Source organism: Peromyscus eremicus, chromosome 3 (assembly GCF_949786415.1).
Source record: "Peromyscus eremicus chromosome 3, PerEre_H2_v1, whole genome shotgun sequence".
Lineage (NCBI taxonomy): Eukaryota > Metazoa > Chordata > Mammalia > Rodentia > Cricetidae > Peromyscus > Peromyscus eremicus.
Genome location: NC_081418.1, coordinates 109,986,268 through 110,006,603, shown reverse-complemented (window position 1 = coordinate 110,006,603; position 20,336 = coordinate 109,986,268).

Here is a 20,336-nt window from a genome sequence, read left to right as displayed (position 1 = left end):
TAGTTTCATTTTGTTTTGTTTTGTTTTAATGTTCCTGTCCATTCTAGATTTATTTCTAACCCTTGGACCATAACTCATTCGATGATGGACCCTGCAAGTGTCTGATGGGACCCAGGAAATGAAAACAAAGGAGGACCGGACATGACGAGAAATGGCCTCTGGGCTTTCCTACCATATCCTATAATTTCCAGTTGGCTTAACCACTCAACATATTTAAGTAACCAACCAACATATTTATTTAACATTCGGCAGATGGACATGACAGAAACACCACAATTTTCAGACGTACTTTTTCTAACTGCAAAGCTTCCTTCATGGCAGGGATCCGAACAGGTTCTGGAGGTAAGGCTGTCCTTACCTGCTGCTTTTCCAGCATCGGAGCCTCGCACAACCTAAACATGTCCACTCCGATTAATTTAAAACCCTGACATTAAAGCAGAAATCAAATCATTCTCTCCAATCTATTTTTTTACCCACAGCATAAAAGAGACTATTTTACATGTTAATAGTAATCTGATGTGGTTGTATAAATCTGATATAAATATGATCCTCTGTTTGGAAATGATGTTAATTTAGTTTAAAATGGAGATTACATTTCAACTTGTAAAGGGGCGGGCTGGAATATTAGCATTTGTGGCTGTTACATAATTTCCCTTTACACTACACAAGCGTTACTCAGAATCTTTTCTGAGCCTCTTTGTCCAAAGATTTCCCATTCTTCTTATAAGAAAAAGGACTTCTCTATTAACTATATGTTGAACAGGTGGAAGAAATCCTTAAAAAAAAGAAAAAGATTAACACCAACATCATAAATGCATTTTTTAAGAAACATTTCAAGTTACAACGTAATAAACTGAACAGAATGTCATAAGAATGTCAAACTGGGCACTGTAAAAATAAATGTTATTCCCATGGAAAAAAAAAGTCTGCATATTTATGTAACATTCAGCAGATGGGCATGATATTAATATAGGGTTTTCAGTTGTGCTTTTATAGCTTCTAGATTTTTCTTGCCTAACTTGGCAACCCCAGGCACCATTTGAGTTTTGAACTTGGACAATACTGCAACAGATGTCCAGACCAATAAAATAAACTCCTTAAGGGCTCTGCTTAATTTGTGTAATTGATCAATTTTGGTCGCAGAGGCCGCAACTCGCCAGCATGTAACTGCTTTCCACCAACGCTTTGCAGTTGGGATTTCATTCCATATGTTCCAGGAGTGTATGGGCTCTCGATAAGGCTGCAAACAGAAGAGGGTCTGTGGTGACACCTGTTGGCAACACGCAGGGGAAAAACAACAACGTCACGGGAGCAGAGGATTCTCAGCCGCAGCACTATTGACCCTGGGGTCCAATCATCGCGGTGGGGGCTGGGCTGCTCATAATCGGAGGTTCAGCCGTATCTCTAGTTTCTGCCTCCAAATGCTAGATGCACTGTCCCCGTGACACATGACAACCTACAGTGTTTCCAGACAATCCCAAATATCCCTTCCATGGCACAGGAGGGAGGGGAGCAAAGATGGTTAACATGACTCCAGGTGAAATTCTTGTAGTACAAGGGAAGGTTCTGGAAGAGCCACAACTGGATAGCTAAAAACTTCTCAGACTTAAAAAAACAAAACTAAACTAAAAGGCAGAAGGAGCTGGGGAGACGGCACAGCCGTGCAAGCATGGGAACCTAAGTCCAGGCCCCAGAATCCACGTGGGAAAAAAAATGCTAGTTGTGGTGACATGTGTGCAGAATCCCAGCACAGGAGAGGCAGAGGCAAGTTGGAGGTAGCTAACCGGTCAGTCTAGAGTATTACTGGTGAGCTCCAGGCCCATGAGAGATCCTGTCTCTAATAAGGTCGACAGTTCTGCTTGAACAATACCCCGGGTTGTCCTCTGACCTCCACATGCACACCCATGCACTGGCACCCTCACAGACATGCGCACCTGCAATGTCCACCCCCCTACACATTCATCAAAAACTGAAGACTGAACAACTTTTCCCTTGCCTTGACACATCTCAGTCTAATAACAGTTTTACAGAAAACTCATGGTGACTTCAACCTGACCCAGGGTATCCGTGACATGTGCTTCGGGCCCCAGACTCCTCACGGGCGCTCGGGTGGGTGGTAATTAAGACATGGGTTTTTGAAGCTCAATTCTCAGTGTTCATCACTCACCTATTAAACTTGCCAGAGTTGCTGTGTTAATTATCTCCCGTTTCCTTGATTTAGCATAATACGGCCTGCAGCCTGTGACAGAAATTAAAGGGAAGACTAGTGACCTCTTTTGTGGTTGTGTTAATAACTACATGATAATAAATTAGTTTTCAATTTTCAGAAGACTTTACATGGTAAAAAAAAAAAAATGGAGCAAGAATACGATGCACAAACTTGATACCAGATAGCAGATCAGTACCAACTCCAAGGCTCTGCGGTATAATTTCCCACCCAAGGACAGTGTGAAAGTTAAGCAAACGGTACTGTTGCTTTGTCGGCTCAGGACATTGCTGATAATCATAAGGGACAGAGAGAGGCTGAGGCCATCGCTGGATATTTTAACAGTCTACAAAAGCTCAGTCAAGCAATTCTTCCAGAGTTAGAGAAGATTTTTGAGACCCATACTGAACATAGGCACGCATACACACACCATGCGCGAAATCTTTTTCCCCCCCGGAAGACATGCTGATTGGAAGTGCTTCTGCTAATATGAGAATAAAAACATGGGAAGGAAAAATAGCTTCCTCAGCAGCACAGCAGTGCCGTGACTTCTTGGCGTGTTTTGTGTCTCCCTTACATCTGCTCCCTGCCTCTAACAGCTTTCTTCCTTTGGCTGGCAAAACGCAAATAAGAATGTACAGGAAGCCTGGCCCCACTCTGATGTACAATAATATTTAGCTAATTAGAAGAATCCTCCAGCTCATTACGCTAGACAGTAGGAAGGAAGACACCACATGAAAGCGTGACACTTGCTGAGCCCTAGGATGGTGTCAAAGCCGAACTGGCATCACTTTCTCCCATTTCTTTATAAACTTGGTCCGAGTGCAATTTCATTCGCTTTTTTCCAGTTAGTTTTGACTTTGAGAAGAAGCGATTGCTGGAACACTGCGCCATCTTCTGGTATGATGCTGAACTGCAAGTTCTTAAGGCTGAGAACAACTGCCTTGGAATATTAAGATTTTTCAAAGAGCATAATAGCTACATAAGCAATACAGGATATCCTCTTTCTGATAAGTTAAATTTCGATGGGACGGTATTTTAATACATATCTTTGCTTCACTCAAATCGCGAAGTAATTTTTAATCTCACAAATATTTGTCAGAAGCCACTCAGATATATGTTTGGCATTGGAACTAGAGCCCGAATAAGTATTGGGATGTGGTTTGACCTTCTGAGAGCTTACAGCCTAGCCATGTAATTCGAAAATGTGAAATGTATAAAATGTGAATAATACAGAGAGTAATTATGGAAGGAATTTGGAGAAGGGATCTATCTACACAAGGACCTTGTAGGAAAGAAAGATGTCTCTTGCAGCAGGCTTTGAATGCTGTCAAATGACAACAGAGACATGTTCAAGGTGTGTTGAGTGCCTAGAGTCTCACAAATAATGCCACAATCGACCCTCAAAGTATCCCCATGTCCTGCTAGGGAGATGAAAAGGCTAACACCCAAGGTGTGCTCTGAACCAACTGTGTGCTGTCCCTGATGACAGGACTCAGATTCACGAACAAGAGGACGGATGCAAAGTGCGGTCTACAAAGAGATGGGGGCAGGATATGTTGTGGCCATCTAGAATTTCCATGTAAGAAGCATTTAGTGAGAAAATCTGTTTGAGAGAAGGGTGGATGATAGGGCTTGGATATGGCCCTGGCACATTCCCTAACGCCCAGGTGCTCTAATCTTGGTCCCTAATGTGGGGGTACTGAAAATGGTGGGACCTGTTGATGGTTCTTCTTGGCTTTCAACTTGATGACATCTGGAATTAACTAAAACCCAAGTGGCTTCGTACAGCTGTGAGGGATTTTTTTTTTCTTAATTAAATCACTTGAAGTGGGAAGACTCACTTTTGATTCAGGTCTTTTGAGGTGGGAAGATCCACCTTTAATCTGCGTTAAACATTCTGGTGGCAGCCTGTATAAAGGACTTGGAAGAAGGGAGCTCTTGCTATCGCTGGCAAGTCCATTCCTTCACTGGCATTAGTAGAAGCAGAATTCCTACTTTTTCAGGATTCTCACATATACTGAAGACCAGCTGAGATGTCCAGCCTCATGGACTAAACAACTACTGGATTCTTGGACCTACTGTTGCTAGACAGCCATTGTTAGACTAGCTGGACCACAGCCTGTAAGCTCCGTGTGTGTGTGTGTGTGTGTGTGTGTGTGTGTGTGTGTGTGTGTGTGTGTAAAGAGAGAGAGGGAGATGATAGATTGATAGATAGATAGATAGATTCAATCTATAAGTTTTATTCCTCTAGAATGCTGACTAAAACAGACTTTTAAAGATGTAGATCTAAAAGAAGGTAAATATGCCACTTAGGAGCCACCCATAGAAGGGATTAATGTGGTTCTCCTAAGACCTCAGTTAGTTCTTTTGAGAGTGGGCTGTCACAAAGAGCAAACACGGACCTTCAGTCTTTTTTATTTCATGTCTCGTCACCTGCCCTTTCCATCATGTGCTTCCAGCACGACCGTACTGAAGATCCTCCTACAGGGCAAATGGAGGATCTTGGACTTTCAACCTCTAAAACTACAGGCTTTTGAAAAATCAAATACACAACCTCAGCTATTTTGCTACAGCAGCGCAAACCAGACCAATACAGCACTGAGCCCCATAACTTGCAGCTGTTTCTGGAGGAAGCCCACAGATCGAACCCAGACGCTGGAAGAACAAGGATGGGGATCAAGAGAAGGGCTCAGCTGCCAAGGTGCTCCTGGCTGCTACCGCGGGGGCTGTGCACTACTGCGCGGTAAAGAAGGGCAAAGAACCCTACCAAGTCAAGGTCTTCACGGTTCAAAGGCAACCACAGGAAACGGAGTGTGAAAGCAGGTTGGGAACACACACACACACACACACACACACACACACACACACACACACAAACGTTCACAAAGTTGCCTTGAGTGGAAAGATAGGATTTAGGTAGAATAATGACCCTATTCAGATAGTGTACAAAAGTTCATCTGTTCTCAAGTAGGGGATAGAAGGAAAGGTGGGAAGTGGAGAGATAAAAGCTCCGGTGCTAATGAAGACATTTGTCAAGGAGGAGGAGTGAGAGGGGGCAGTGTGAGGAAGCCGTACAAAGAAAGTGGGGGCGGGGGAGGGGGGGTTGGAGGTTGAGCTCCGGGTCCCTTGTAAGGGACAAAGAACTTCCAAGTGTTTCTGTGCTTGTGCTTAAGAGCAGACTCACACATGGAAATAGGAAAAGCAAGAGATGAAGTGGAATTTTCAGAAATTAGAGGAAATACAGACTTTAGAGACACTGTGTTCCTTCCAGAAGCTATGGCAGAATGTCCAATTTGCAACTGGAGCCGATACTCACAGCCTGCTTTGGATGGAGGTTATGCCTAAAGGTACAGATGTGGGAGTCATTAACACCAGAGTCTGAAAAGAAAGCATATGAATTATTAGGAAGGAACTAGGTGAGAAACAGGGCTTGGAATAGGAAGGCAATACTAGAGACAAAGGAAAATCAAATGGCCAGAGAATAGCATGGTATCAGGTCACCAGGAACACATTTCAGCCTTTTTGTATCTGACAGATATTTATTGAGCATCTGCTATGTGCCTGGCACAGTTTGAAGGCTGCAGATAGCACACAAAGAAAGCCTGAGTCTATTTTCTCACTGGGCTTGGGTTTTAAGGAAAAGATGAGAGATAATAAAGAAAAAAATTGTATTAAGTATAGCCGCATGAAACTGCAATTGTGGCCCAGAAGAGCCTCGAGCTCTCTATATTGCCCAGACTGAGTTTGAACTTCTAATCTTCCTGCTTCCACCACCTGTGTGCTAGGATTATAAGCATGTGCCACCACGCCCAGTTCAGGCAGTGCTGGGTCTTGAACCCGAGGCTTTGTGCGTGATGAGCAACAGTCTACTAACTGAGCTGCACCCCTGCCCTCTGACTGCTACCAGTCTGTAGTGTGTAATCTCACGAGGTTCCCGCTAGTATGATTGTATTAATGTGGTCTGGGAAAGAAAGCAGGCCCTAGAAGAGGAGCACGGCAAAGCACAGGGACTGTCTTCAATACAGATGTCAGCACCAGGCTACCAGAACAAGCCTGTGAAAAGCCTCTGTGGAATGGGGAACATGTTCTCTGAGCATGTAAACATCACTCAGCCTTTCGGGAGAAATGAGTCAAAGAAAAAAGGCCACCAGCGGCAGGTGGCAGACTCCAGCAAACAATCTGGCAAGGTAGGGGATACCTGCCCAGCCAGAGCAGTGAGCCATCTGTGGGGGAAACAGGCACCGCCGAGGAGGCACAGGCGGGCAGAGGGTAACCATGGCCAATGACAAAACCAACTTCAAAAAGACTCCCTTCAAAGGCTTGGAAATGAGGGCCTGGGGAGACCACTTAGTCTGTAAGCACTGTCCTCCCAAGCAGGAGCCTGCGATGGATCCCTGTAAAAATGTCAGCTGTGGTGTCTTGCACATGTAATCCTAGTGCCCAGAGACTCAGTCAGGTGGATCCCTGGGGGTCACTGGGCAGCCAGTTAGTCTAGCCTAACTGGTGAGCTCCAGGCCAATGAAATGATACCTGAGTTGTTTGTCCTCTGTCTCTGTCTCTCTGTCTCTCTGTGTGTCTCTCTGTCTCTGTCTCTCTCTGTTTCTCTCTCTCCCCTCTCTCCCTTCTCTCCTCTCTCTGCCTCTCTCTGCGCCTGTCTGTCTCTTTGCCTCCTCTCTGTGTGTCTCTGTCTCCTCTCTCTCCCCTCCCCCTTTCTCTCTCCTCTCTTCTTAAAAAAAAAAGTTTAAATGATACAAGCCCAGCCTAGCCCAGGCACTGGGAACTCTAACTGCTGGCAAGTAAGGAAAGGAATGAATGGGTAAAAAGCATTGCCCAGGTGAAATTAGACCAGTTGGGGGCATCCTGCCTTGTCCAAAGGGGACCATTGGGCCTAAACTTAGACTGCTAAATGGAGGAAGAGAAACCCAGATTACTGGATGCTCTGATATTGCAAGACAAGCTAAAAGAGGGGCTTCTCTGGTCCGTCTCTTGGTGTGTATGCTGTTAGAAATTGGAAAGAATTTTAACATGCTCTGCAGGCCAAGCAAAACACATCTGCAGTCCAGATGGGGCCTGCGCGGTGCCAGTTTGGGACCTCTGGCTTAGAAAAAGATGTTAGAGCAGTCTCGACACTTGGTCATGGCTCTGAGCTACTGATTTCCCGTCACATTCTTCTCCAGAGTTCCACCTGGAGGTCTTGCTTAGCCAGAATGCCTTAACTCCCCGATCTCTCTGCCCATCATGCCTTGCCCTCATGAGTACTGGGGAGTTGCAATTCAAGTTCTCACCTCTTCATACTACAGCCTAAACCAGCAATCCCCTTCAGCTACTCCCTGGCTGCTGGACACCTCCTACAGTACATTTCTTTCCACCCACCTCAGCCGCAAGGCAGAAATATTTGAATGGGTTTCTCACTGGCTGTGAGGTCCACACAATGTCAGCTGATCTGAATTCATAAGCTTCCACGATATAAGCACCCCAGGACCAATTATGTCTCTGTGGACACATTTCCCTCCATGCCTGTATACACCTGAAGCTCTATGGGTAGGAAGTGTCCAATGTACCAAACTCAGCCTATGCCTTTTCTCATCTAGCTTAGGCTTCCTTAAATTTCCCCCAAAGGACCTTTGGGACAGCTAACTCTGGAGTCTGTCCTCTACACAGGGGAATGGCTAGCAGCCTCCCTGAACCCTGCCCGCTGTGGCTCTCAACACCTTCCTCAGAGTTGTACCACCAAACAGGATGTGCGGGGAAGAATTGAGTCCTCATACTTTCCCTAGAGTAACCCTGAATCGACTTCAACTCTGTTTGTTCACAAATGGTAGTAAAGTGTGTTGAGAAAAATAAGTGGGTTGACAAAGGAAAATCATTTATGGGGCTGGAGAGATGACTCGATTTGTAAAGTGTTTGCCATACATTCAATACTCAGAACCCACACAAAAAAGCTAGGTGTGGTGGTCGCACTTGTAATCCCAGGGTTGTAGGGATGGAGACAAGTAGACCCTGGAAGTTGGATGGCCAGTCAGTATAGCCTAATGAGTGACTATCAGGCCAATGACAGGGACTGTCTTAAAGAAAGTACAGTAGCTGGCTTAAGAGAAATAACAGCTGAGGTTCACCTCTCTCCTCCAAAAGCACATGTATGCAGAAGCATGTGCATATGCATACATGTGCACTCACAGACACACACACACACAGTACCTGAACACACATAGATATGTATACACACATTTATACATACATAAAAATTAAAGTCATTGCGATTAAAAGTTACTCTGTAAGAATTAAGAAGCTGGTAACCATACTTCACACATCTCTTGACTTTCTCATATTACTAAAGAATACTTCCCTTGGGCCATTTTGTCTCGCTGACACCAGGTGAGGGCAAGCTCCCCTGTTCTGAACTCTCACACCACAGACTTTACAATAAGCTGAACTGTTGATTTTTCTCTCTGTGCCACACTCCACGAGGGCACACAGTCCATGTGGCACCATGAGAGGTGTATCTCAGCTTCCATCTCATAGCAGTGTACAACACATCTCTCTACAGAGTGATTTCCCCATATTAAATTATTAGCAAAACCCACTCCTCTTCTTCCTTAGAGCTAGCTCAAAATTGATAACATCTGCTAGGACATCCCTGGCCTATGGTACCTTCTGACAAAGGTCTTCCTTTTCTGTAGCTCCACACAGCACTCCACACTGTTTATGATAAGATTTCCCATATATCACATCTTCATCACCAATGAAATTCTAGATCTCTAAGAGAGTCTGTCTTCCACCATGTTACATCACCCTTAAAATGACAGTCCCATGTATCTATAGACAGTACAAATAAATTAGTACGTAAGTCACTTCCACAGCTGCAAATTTCTTCATAAGTAGACTCAAACTTGAAGCTCCTATGGCTGATGCTGTGGGTCAAACTGAACTAAAGAATACCCAGGTAACTGGGAACACAATCTTTTTGAACATGCCTGCTAAGGTATTTCCAGAAGAATCCATGATTGAATCCGCAGGCCTGCCTGAGGAGGAGCACCTATGTAATGTGAGCAAACGTCATCTATGTTAGCGCTATCCTCACCACTGAGACCAAGTACCTGACACACATGGCCCTGAGTTCAACCCCAGCAGTGCACAAACTGGGCCTGGTAACACACATTCATATCCCAGCACGTGGGAAGTGAAGTCAGGAGATTTAGAAGCTCAAACTCTATCTAGCCTCTAGAGAGAGCTTGAGACTCTTCTGGGATACACTGGCAACCTTGGCTAGCTCTGTGGAATGTACTTTTTCTTCATTGTCCACCCTCCCCTTTCCATAAACCAGAAGCTCAGTGACGACACAGAGTCGTCTGTTCTATGTTCTGTCTGAAGCCGCACAGACTGATCTCAGCTCCCACCTGGGGGCAGGATTGCCAGAGGTTGTGGAGATTTTAAGGTGGTGTTTCTCCACCTTCCTAATGCTGTGACCCTTTAATATAGTTCCTCATGTTGTGGTGATCCCTAGCCACAAAATGATTTTCATTGCTATTTCATAACTGTAATCTTGCTACTGTTATGAATCATAACGTAAATATCTGACGCATAGGATATCTGGTATGTGACCCCCTCCCCAAAAGGGTAATGACCCACAGGTTGAGAACTACTGCTTTAAGAATTGAGGCCTGACTGGCAAAAGTAGGTCATTAGGTCAAACTTATACATTATAACTACCAACCTCCTCACCCATGAAGATGTGAGTTAAAACATACTTGCCTTCTCCTGAGTTGCTGGGGAAAACATTTTACATTCAAACCCTAACACTATCAACATCACTGAGGGCCTGAGGACAAATCAGAGAAAGTACAGACTTACTATCTCTTCTTTTTTTTTTTTTTTTTTTGGTTTTTCGAGACAGGGTTTCTCTGTGTAGCTTTGCGCCTTTCCTGGAACTCGCTTTGGAGACCAGGCTGGCCTCGAACTCACAGAGATCCGCCTGCCTCTGCCTCCCGAGTGCTGGGATTAAAGGTGTGCGCCACCACGGCCCGGCATACTATCTCTTCTTGAGGTGGGACACCCACCTCCTTCAATGTGTCCCATCCTCTGGACTTCGGACTCATCTTGGGAGTCACATTTTCGGTATCTCCCAATCCTAGGTTCGTTGAGTTTGAAGTGAAATGACAACCACCAGCTCTCCCAGGCCTCCAACTTGCAGAGGACCCCTTGCCCACCTCTTAGGCTCTGTAAGTATGAGAGCCAGCAACTGATATCAACCCTTTTATATATATACTCCTTTTATATATGCTTATCTGTACCTAGATCCATATCTCTTTGTGTCCCCAAACAGTTGTTTTTCTAGATAACCCCAACTTACATAATAGCCAAATTTAGAAAGGATAATCGCTCTCTGAAATGCTCACCTCACATTTTCTTCCTGTATTTTAAAACTAAATTCCTATTGGTTCAAGTTCAAATGTCATTTATTTTGTAATAAAGATGTCATTTAAATAATAAGTAGGAAAGACTTCTGGTTAATGCATATTTTTATCATGGTCCCAGCTTATCGCTCATAGAATGTGTTTCTCGTTAGAAGTTTGAGAACAGACTCTGGACTTACAGCCCGACTTCCTGTGAAGTGAGGCACTTCCAGTAACCTCCTGAGTCTCCGTAACTGAGAAAGTAAGTACATTCCTCTCTGCCTGCAGGGAGGTTTCATGATGGTTTCCGCAGAGTTGGGATTTGGAGTCCTCGAAACAGGATTCAAACCCTTTCGCCACTTCATGAGAGCTGCATGCCTTAGTCACTTTAATCATCATGCCATCTTTTTGCTCCAATGTCTTTGATTATAAAATAGGAAAAAGTAGAACCTCCCTTCCTTGCTGAGATTTACACAGTGTTGTACGAAGTCACCAACAAGTTGCGTGTGTCCAATGTGTGCAGGCCACTCCACAGAGAAACAAAGGAACCTGCAATCATGAAGCAGATACAAGTCTTTCTTAAAGATGGTCTGTATCATAGCCCCGCTAGCTCTCGGAAAGCTGACTGAGAACAGAAACAACTGCCCGACACCCATTTCAACAGCATTCTTTCTTCCCTCCAGACGCGAGGCCACAAAGTCAGCACAGGGTTTTTATGCATTGAAACTAGGATTGGGCCCAGGACATGCATTATTATATTTCAAAGGTATAAACCTGGAACTTTCCCCACAGCTTCATGAAACCTCTTTGGATTTTTAGGAGCTCTTTCTATTAAATCTGGGGATTTTCTTGGGAATATCCCAATCTGTTCAAAATCAATTGAACTTTTACAAAATGAAGGCAAAGTGGACTGTAAGTTTAACAGGACGGCAGAGCTGAAAAAGAGCTTCACATTGGTCATGGAACTGTGGAGGTCAGTGGCCACAGTCAGTCATCACGGCAGGATGCTTTTGCTTCAGAAAATGGCACTGAGAGAATGAAACTGTTCACAGCTGTTTTTCTCAGAGACACCCCTCCACAGCCTGACCTGCAAGTGCCTTGTTATTGGGATGAATCTCCCACTCTTCCTCTACTTTCCAGAGGCTAACTGAGATACAGTTTAAATTCACCCATGGAGGGTATTCTCAAATGGAGGGAAGATGAAGAGATATTTTTGACTCTCTCAGATCCAACATCTTTTTCAAACTATGCATATTTTATTCATTCAACAAATATTTCTCTTCAACGAAAATACTAAATAAATGCTAAGATTCTTCTTTCACTCTTAGGACCAGAATTTTTTTGACCTTGAACAGATTTTACTCTCAACTTATCCATCCATAAAGCCGAGATAATGACAGCATTTGCCCACCACATGGGGGAATTGTAAAACTTAATTGAAATCTTAGATAGAACATAGTAGCCACACACTAGCATTCTACATTACTGCCTGACCTGGGTATGAATGAGTATTGATTTAAAATGACAAATTCTCCAATTTATTGAATACTGGAGTACACACACACACACACACACACACACACACACACACACCCCACAACCTCCCAGCCGTATACATATGTATATGCATATGTATGGCTTGGCATTTACACGAATGTGTGATTTGAGGAGCAAATCAGCCAGAGTAAAAATTAGCTGAAGCTTTTTTTCCCCAAGGGAAATAATTTTGTATTCATGTTCTGTTATTTGCAAAAGACTCTAATGCTGTTACTTCAAAACCGAATGTCCCCCAAACACTGCAAAGACAATGCTTCATTGAGTTGCGTTTGCAGTAGACGACTTCTCAGTGCCATGAGAGGCCCACAAGAACAAGTCAGCAGTGTTCTAAGTGTATATGGGCAATGTTTCTTACAGATAAAACTACTCCACCCTCCCTGGATTAGATAACTTTAAGAAGATATTCACTCAAACATAGATGACGATGAGATGAAGACATAAACAGGTATATTAAAGAACTTGTGGCCTTCAGTTTCTCTGTACAGACTTTTTTTTATGGGGTTGAGGATATGGCTCAGTGGGTAAAATATTGGCATGTAAAAGTAAGGACCTGAGTCCATACCACCAGCATCACATACAGCCAGTGGCAGCAGTGTGCACATCTGTAATCCTGGCATTCCCCAGGTGAGAGGGGACGTAGAAGCAGGAAAGGCCCCACAAACTCACATGCCAGCTAGCTTGGTGAGCCGAGCAGTGAACAACGAAAGACCCTGTCTCAAAAAGGACAGTAGGACCAATGGCTGAGGTTGCCCTCTGAATTACACACACACACATCATAGCATGCACACCGCTACACGCTACACTCCCCGACACAAATGTGCACACAAACACACTTACTGTTCCTATACACAGAGAGATTTCAGAAAAAAAATTTAAAACATCTAGAAAACACATTTTGACTTGGCTAGTACCAGGTCTGGTCACTGTGTGACAAAGTCTCTATGAAGGAAAGAAAGTTCTGGTGAGCTGTTGAAATGTTCCCTGAAGGTTTCCATGGCTAACTGTCACACACACAAGCCCTGCCTGCTTCCTTCATGACACAAATGACATATTACTTAGAGATAAATGCCTACTCTGGATGCAGCTATTTTCATAGTTGATTAGTTGACTAAATTCCATAGTGGCTTTAAGCTAGTTTATTTATATACGTTGGGCTTTTATTCCAGAATAGTGCCAGTTAAATTTGGCATCAAAATCCAGCCTTCTGCCAAAGGAAAAGTATATACTGTTGACAGGACTGCGCAGTACTGGGCCAGTACTACAGAGGGTAGAAAATGTGGGCCAGGGCTGTTTATTAAGTAGCACAAATGGGACTCTTTTGTTCATTTAAATCGCACTGTATCTTAACACCTAATAAAAGTGTTAGATGTGAAATATAAACATTTTATGGATACACTATGAATTTTAATGTTATTTAACTTTACTTTGTTAAATCATTTTCCACCCAGACAGTGTATTTCCATTAGCATTTTTAATGAAGAGACAGAAAGAGAGAAACCACGGGTAAAAGATCAAATGGGTCCTATAAAGTCGGAGAGGAGTATGGACACTCTTTAAAGAGACATGTGCAAAAGGGAGCAGAAATAGGCTACTATGAGGTACTATAATAAGGAGGTAACAAACACAGGTATTAAGAAATCCTTAAATCTTTTCTTCCATGGTTAAAAATCTCATTTTTAAGTGTTCCTCATTAGCGAGAGGGACAGTTTTTTGTCTGTTCTGTGCATTACCGGGTCCCCAGGGTAGAACCACATCTTATACACTCTGGGGTCAGTAAAACGCCACTGAATAGAACAGCAAAGGCGGGCTGGCTGGGCATGCACACCCTGACACATCCAAAATCAGTGATTTAAAAAGCAAAAGTACTTCCAACCATCTCCTCTTTCATTCCTTTGAGGTTTAACAAGGACCGGAATAAATGGGAACCTGGCCCATCTACACAGATCCTGAAGACTCCCAAAGGTGCACTGGGGGAGTACGTCCTCCTTTCCCAAGAGCACAGCGTTGTTTTTAACAAGAGAGAAGTACACTGTGGAAGCCGTGGAACCCTTGCCAGCCGAGGGAGGGGCTCACTGAACATCTCTAGAAGGGTTTTCTGCATAGTCCCTGGACCCTGGCGTGGTAAACTCCTGCTGTCCCTTCAGACCTCACAACTCACAGAGAGGGCGATACAGAGGCTGACTCGGTTCCTAAAAGAAAAGAGAGAAAATTGACAAGATGGAGGCCACATGGAAAGCAGACTCCCCACTTTCCAGCTCCTGATAGGTGGGGAATTTATGTGAAAGTCCACCTGCCTTAAGAAAGAAACAATGGGTCACGGGAGATAATTTCCAAGAAAAGTCACTGAAATTCATGTGGATAAATTGGGGACTTTGTAGGAAGAGAGAATACTTCTTTTAGAAGGTTGAAAACTCAATGGATAGAGGACCAGATTTTAAAAATTGACAGAGAAAACTGATGAACATGTATGCACTTGTTCAAGAAAATTCCCAGAATTGCAGGATGAGAGGCAGCTCTCAGCATGATGGTGATATACTTATAACAAACATTTTAAAGTGCTATAAGCAAATATAGCAGAAACAAAAAATATAAGTAGATTGGGAAGTCCATAGAAAATTCATGGATCAGAGAGAACTCTAGTAGCCTGAAGCCAAAACAACACTTAGGGGTTTTTTTAAGGATTTGTTTTGGAAACTTTAAACATATGTAAATTTAAATATGCACATATTCATCCACCAGCTAGCTTCAGTAATTATCAACCAATAACCAATATTGTCTTATTTAGACTCCTTATGTCATTGTATATCACATTTCCTCACCTTGACCCCAGGATCATTCAGATGCACATCTTAAAAACTGCACCATTTATCTGGTAAAGATTTCCCTGACTATTTCAGACATATAAGGATATTTTTGGGAACATAATCACAATATCAATAGCTCACAAAAACTAATAGTAACTCTTGAAAAACATCAAATACCCAAATTTCCGTGTCAAATTTCCCTGGCAGGTAACAGATAGTGATGTGGGAATTAGGAATTCAGGTTGGCAATGGGAGATATTTCAACTTAAATCCAGTATTTATGAATTGTTTTGGAAAGCCAGAAAAATGTAGAAACTCTACATACATTTTCCTGAGGTGTAAGGTTGAATGGAAATGAAGGATCTGTTTCCCTGGCTAGCTGGCTGGTCACACACTGTCTGGCCCTCCACTTCCTGCTGTCCTGCTCCCTGCACACCCCATCTGACTACATTACCTTCCTGATTCAGGGCACAATTGAGCTAACATAAGTTTTGAAGGATCTGGACCCATCCTCTAGCTTTGGGAGTCAATTGTCATAAACAACAAACATCACCATTGTGCAGTCTTGCAAACTGAGAAAGTCAAAGAACAGAGCAGAAAGTTAGTCCTAAAGACAAATGGTCAGACTTGAAGGTCAAGCCAAGGACAGAACAAGAGCGGGTGCAAAATCAACAGACAAGGGAGCCAAGAAGGAGGGGTGGAGGTGTTGCAAGGCATGAGTTTATTTTATTAATTCAAGAATTATTTGGAGAACCAAATTATGTGCTGGACTCTTTTCTTTGCTGTGCAGCATTCCAAGATCCAGAGATGGGTAATGTTGCTTTTCAAGGAGTTAAAGCCAAGTTCAACACTACATAAAGCCTCCCCTCCTCCCTGTTCCCTTGTCACTCTTGAAACATGAGAATGTGAGCACAGTAGGTTAAATTAAAGGTGCAGGGATGGGGGGGGGGTAATACACTTAAAATGAAAACTAAAATTAAAAATGAAACCAAGGCTTCTTATATTTATCTCTATCTATTATCAGATGGGGTCTTTGTAGACACTATGGGGATGTTCAATATTCAGTGGAAGAAAATAAAATGGTGTGTGTTTCACAACGAGGTGCTATTGCAAAAAAAAATGAGCTGAATTTTAGGGCTGAAAAAAAAAGAGCTGTGCAATTTACTTGCTATACACACAGTAAATAAATAAGAAAAACTAAAGGCAATGGGTATGAAATATTAAACATTGACTTCACATGGTATTTTTGTGCACTCTGGACTTAATGGATAATAATAAGTAGTATACCTAATATTCTACGTGTATGTAGACTGAGAAATTTGACTGCCACATACACCCTATGGCACGCACGCGCGCGCGCACACACACCCACACACACACACACACACACACACACACACACACACACTGTGATTAATTTTTAAATTGCAATATAAGGCGCAACCAAAACACAGAAAATCTGAATATGCAAATGATCAAGTAGAAACTGTCTTAGGAAACTGCCACATGTCAGTCCCCATACACATTGCAAACCCATGGTCCTCTATGTCAGCAAACACAACCAAGGAAATCAGCCCTCCACCTGACAATCCACCATGGCTAACTCTATAGCAAGAAGCTGCTTTGACTTTCCGTGAATTCCCTGAGTTCTCTCTAATGTTCTAAAGAGGACTTTGCATGACCACAGAGACCAGCACACCAGCCCCAGGGTAAAAACAACTGAGTTACCCAGACAGGAAGCTCAGGGAAAGGCCGTGGGCTCCCCCTAAAGAGCCAATGGGGAACTACCACTACCAGGACTACATGACTTCACACTCTGTTTTGCTTCTCAGAACTTTAATTTGCTTATTATATGGTTTTATTTTTCCTTTTGACTTTTCCCTAATAAGAAATACTTGTCTGAATGTCTGAACATTACACACTAAGAAGTGTAAAAGCATAAAGAGCGGAAGTGCCATTCCCATTCTAACCACCCTGAAATAACATCCATTAACATTGTGGGCTTGTATACCATTTTAAGACAGAGATCCTCAAACGGGGCAATGGTGCCATCCCATCCCAGTTGACATCTGGCAAGCTCTGAAGACATGTTTTTATATTGCTTACAATTCAGAGGCTGGGTTAGAAGTACTGATGATGTTTAGTGAACAGAGGCCAGAGATGTTGTAAAAAGATTCCCCCAACCCCATCAATAGAGAATCCAGCCCAGAGGTGGCAAGACTAAAGCCATCCTTTCAAAAATAGGAGCATGTGTGCATGTAACATCAATATAGCACTGCTTCCAGAATTCTGTTCTAAAATACTGTGGTAGTTTGAATGTAATTGGTCCCCATAATATCATAGGGAGTGGCACTATTAGGAAGTGTGGCTTTGTTGGAGTGGGTATGGCCTTGTTGGAGGAAGTGTGTTACTATGGGGGTGGGCTTTGAGATTTTCTGTGCTTAGGATATCTCTCAGTGTCTCAGTCGACTTCCTGCTGCCTGTAAGATGTAGGACTCTCAGCTACTCCTCCAGCACCATGTCTGCCGGCATGCCACCATGTTCCCTGCCATGATAATGGACTGAACCTCTGAAACTGTTAGTGAGCCACCCAATTAAATGTTTTCCTTTATAAGAGTTTCTGTGGTCATGGTGCCTTTCACAGCAATAGAAATCCCAACTAAGACAAATATCTTCCACCAAATTCTACTACATGGAATAAAGTTCCCCCAATCTTGTGTCTGCACCAATAGCCAGTGATGCCATAATAGCCTATATACAATATATAATTAAAATCTAATGATGAAATTATTAAATATTTCTTCATATGTATTTAGTGGGGTAAATGTTAATACCAATTTCTCTTAGCACTTTAGAAAGCTAGAAATAGGGGGAAAGGGATGGGCAGTGAGAAGGCTATTGCTTCAACAGACTCAGGCTTCTTCATCATTTATTCCTATAAAATATACAGCTTGACATTGCAATGGGTAATATGGATGTAAGCCTGGCTATCTAGAGTGTGCAAGACACCATGTCCTTATTAAAGTAGAAATACTATTATGAGTAATAATTTCTTCATCCTTTTTGTGCAAATAAGCAGGACTGGGAAAATTAGCCATATACTTTGACTTCTCTTAACTAAAATTAAATATTGCTGTTTTATAAAGGTAAGAAATTAAACTCCACCAAGAGGAATATAATAGCTAAATTAATTGCAATAGAAAGAGGTCAAATAGGAAAAGAATTCCACAATTTTTTAACCCAAAAAACACTGCACAAAAAGATTGTCATTAAATAGAATCACAAAGTAATAATCAGATTTATTGCCTTATTTTCATTTAGTAATATATAAAGTAAGTGTGCAAATATATCTTTATTTATCTATAAATATAACTCTAAGCAACCCTTTTAACAGCACAAAACTATTTCCTTTTATGGATATTGTGAACCCTCTATCATAAATCTTTTATTATTGATCATCTTTTTTTAAGGTAAACAATGTGCTCTGAGCATCTTTACCACTAAATGCTTGGATATATCTTTTATTAGTTGGAAGGTTGGGTGAAGTCAAATTAGGTAGTCAAGGTAAAGATTAATATGGCCAAACTGTTCCCCAATAGACTTCACTGGGAAAAGAAATTGAAGTCACCTTGAATTCCTGCTGTTTAATGTTGCCTAATACTTGCCTCTCTTCCATAAGCAAATCTGCCCTGTGTCGTAGCCTGTGTCAAACTGACTCACCTGTCATGACTTCTTGGTTTTGATCCTAGATTCCTGAACCACCATTTGGTTTGAAGTTTGGAAAGACAGACCATAGCAATCTGGCTCAGGCATGAAGATAGCCCTAATGAGCATCTGTCACTCCTTAAACCTCATCTACTTGTTTATGTGGCAATTCAGTCAACACATATGATTCATTTTTTGACATACTGTTCATGGGCTAGGGATGGAGCTTAGCGATAGGGCACCTGCCTCACATGAATGATGACCTAGGATCAATTCTCAGTGTCACAAAACAGTAATGATGATGATGACGATGATGATAATGACAATGATGATGGTGGTGATAATGATGGTGATGATGATGTTTCCAACCACCTCATATGTGGGTCTTCTTTCTGACACTCAGCAAGCATTCACAAAGACAGGCATCATGTGCAGCCTCACTCCTCTGTCCCTTCTAACAAGATCTGGGTTGTCATTTTTCTTCTTAGTGCTTCCATTACACAGAAAACACTAGAAATAGGTGGCAAGTCATTCTTCAATTCTTGAAGGTGGTGGATGCTCAGAAATAACTATATCATGTTCTTTAAAAATAACTACAATAGATTGACTCATGCCTAGAAATATGTGCCATTTATACAGAACACGAGGTATGTTTAATTATGCAGATGTACTAACCGAATATGAGATCCCCATGATTTAATAACTTAGCCCATGCCAGGGCCTGCAGTTCTCATGTCTAACCACTAGGGCATTGTTTTTTGCTCTAAGGGAGAATTAGTTAAGCTGGGCCTCTAGGCTATAACATCTTTCCAAGTGTGAATTTATTCTTTCCCTCCTTGCTGGCAATTTTTACTTCTCCAGCTTGGCACATAGAACTTGCAAGTCTCCCTGGAAGGTGACTCATATTTGAATATGAATGGAGCAGCTGGCTTCTGTTATCTTAAAGGGTTACATGATGTCATTGCACATTTTCAATCGGGGTAAAAACAAACTGCTCACTTCACACATCACTTCCAGTAACATATATTTCTGTGAGATCACAGGGACTTATAAAATGTCTGAAATTTTTCCAGCTTTAAAAATTAAGACCGATGTTCTGTTGCTTAGCAATTCAGCAGTGGCAACAAAAAGTTCTCCAAATGACCTGTTGTGCTGTTAGAGATTTAGTTCTAAAACTCACAGTGCCTACAATGAGGCAATGACAGCAGTGTGTTATTAATAAATGCTGATACTACTCAACCAGTGACCATAACCCAGATGCTGTCTCAACAGCTTCACACATGGCCTTCACCATGCTCCAAAGACAGTATTCCTCATCTTTCACACGTTGTCTCCAAAAGCTCGAAAAGGATCAGATTAAAGATCTGGTAAATGGCAGAGGCAAAAGTCAAAAACAGCCAGTCTGGACTCAGGGCCTGTCCTATGAACCACTTTGATAAACACTCATTCACACTTCTCAGCACATAACGGTCTGAGGCACTAGTAAGCACATCTGGATTTTCATTCAGGATGTATCTCTTGTAGGATGTCCTTTCTGGATAGGAAGACTCATTGAGAAGGTTGTTTGAGGTTCCCTGGGTTTACCTCAGTACCATGCGCACAGACCTCCATGACACAGGCCCACTTGCTTTGTTGTAGCCACCTGTGTATGGGCACTACAGTTTCACA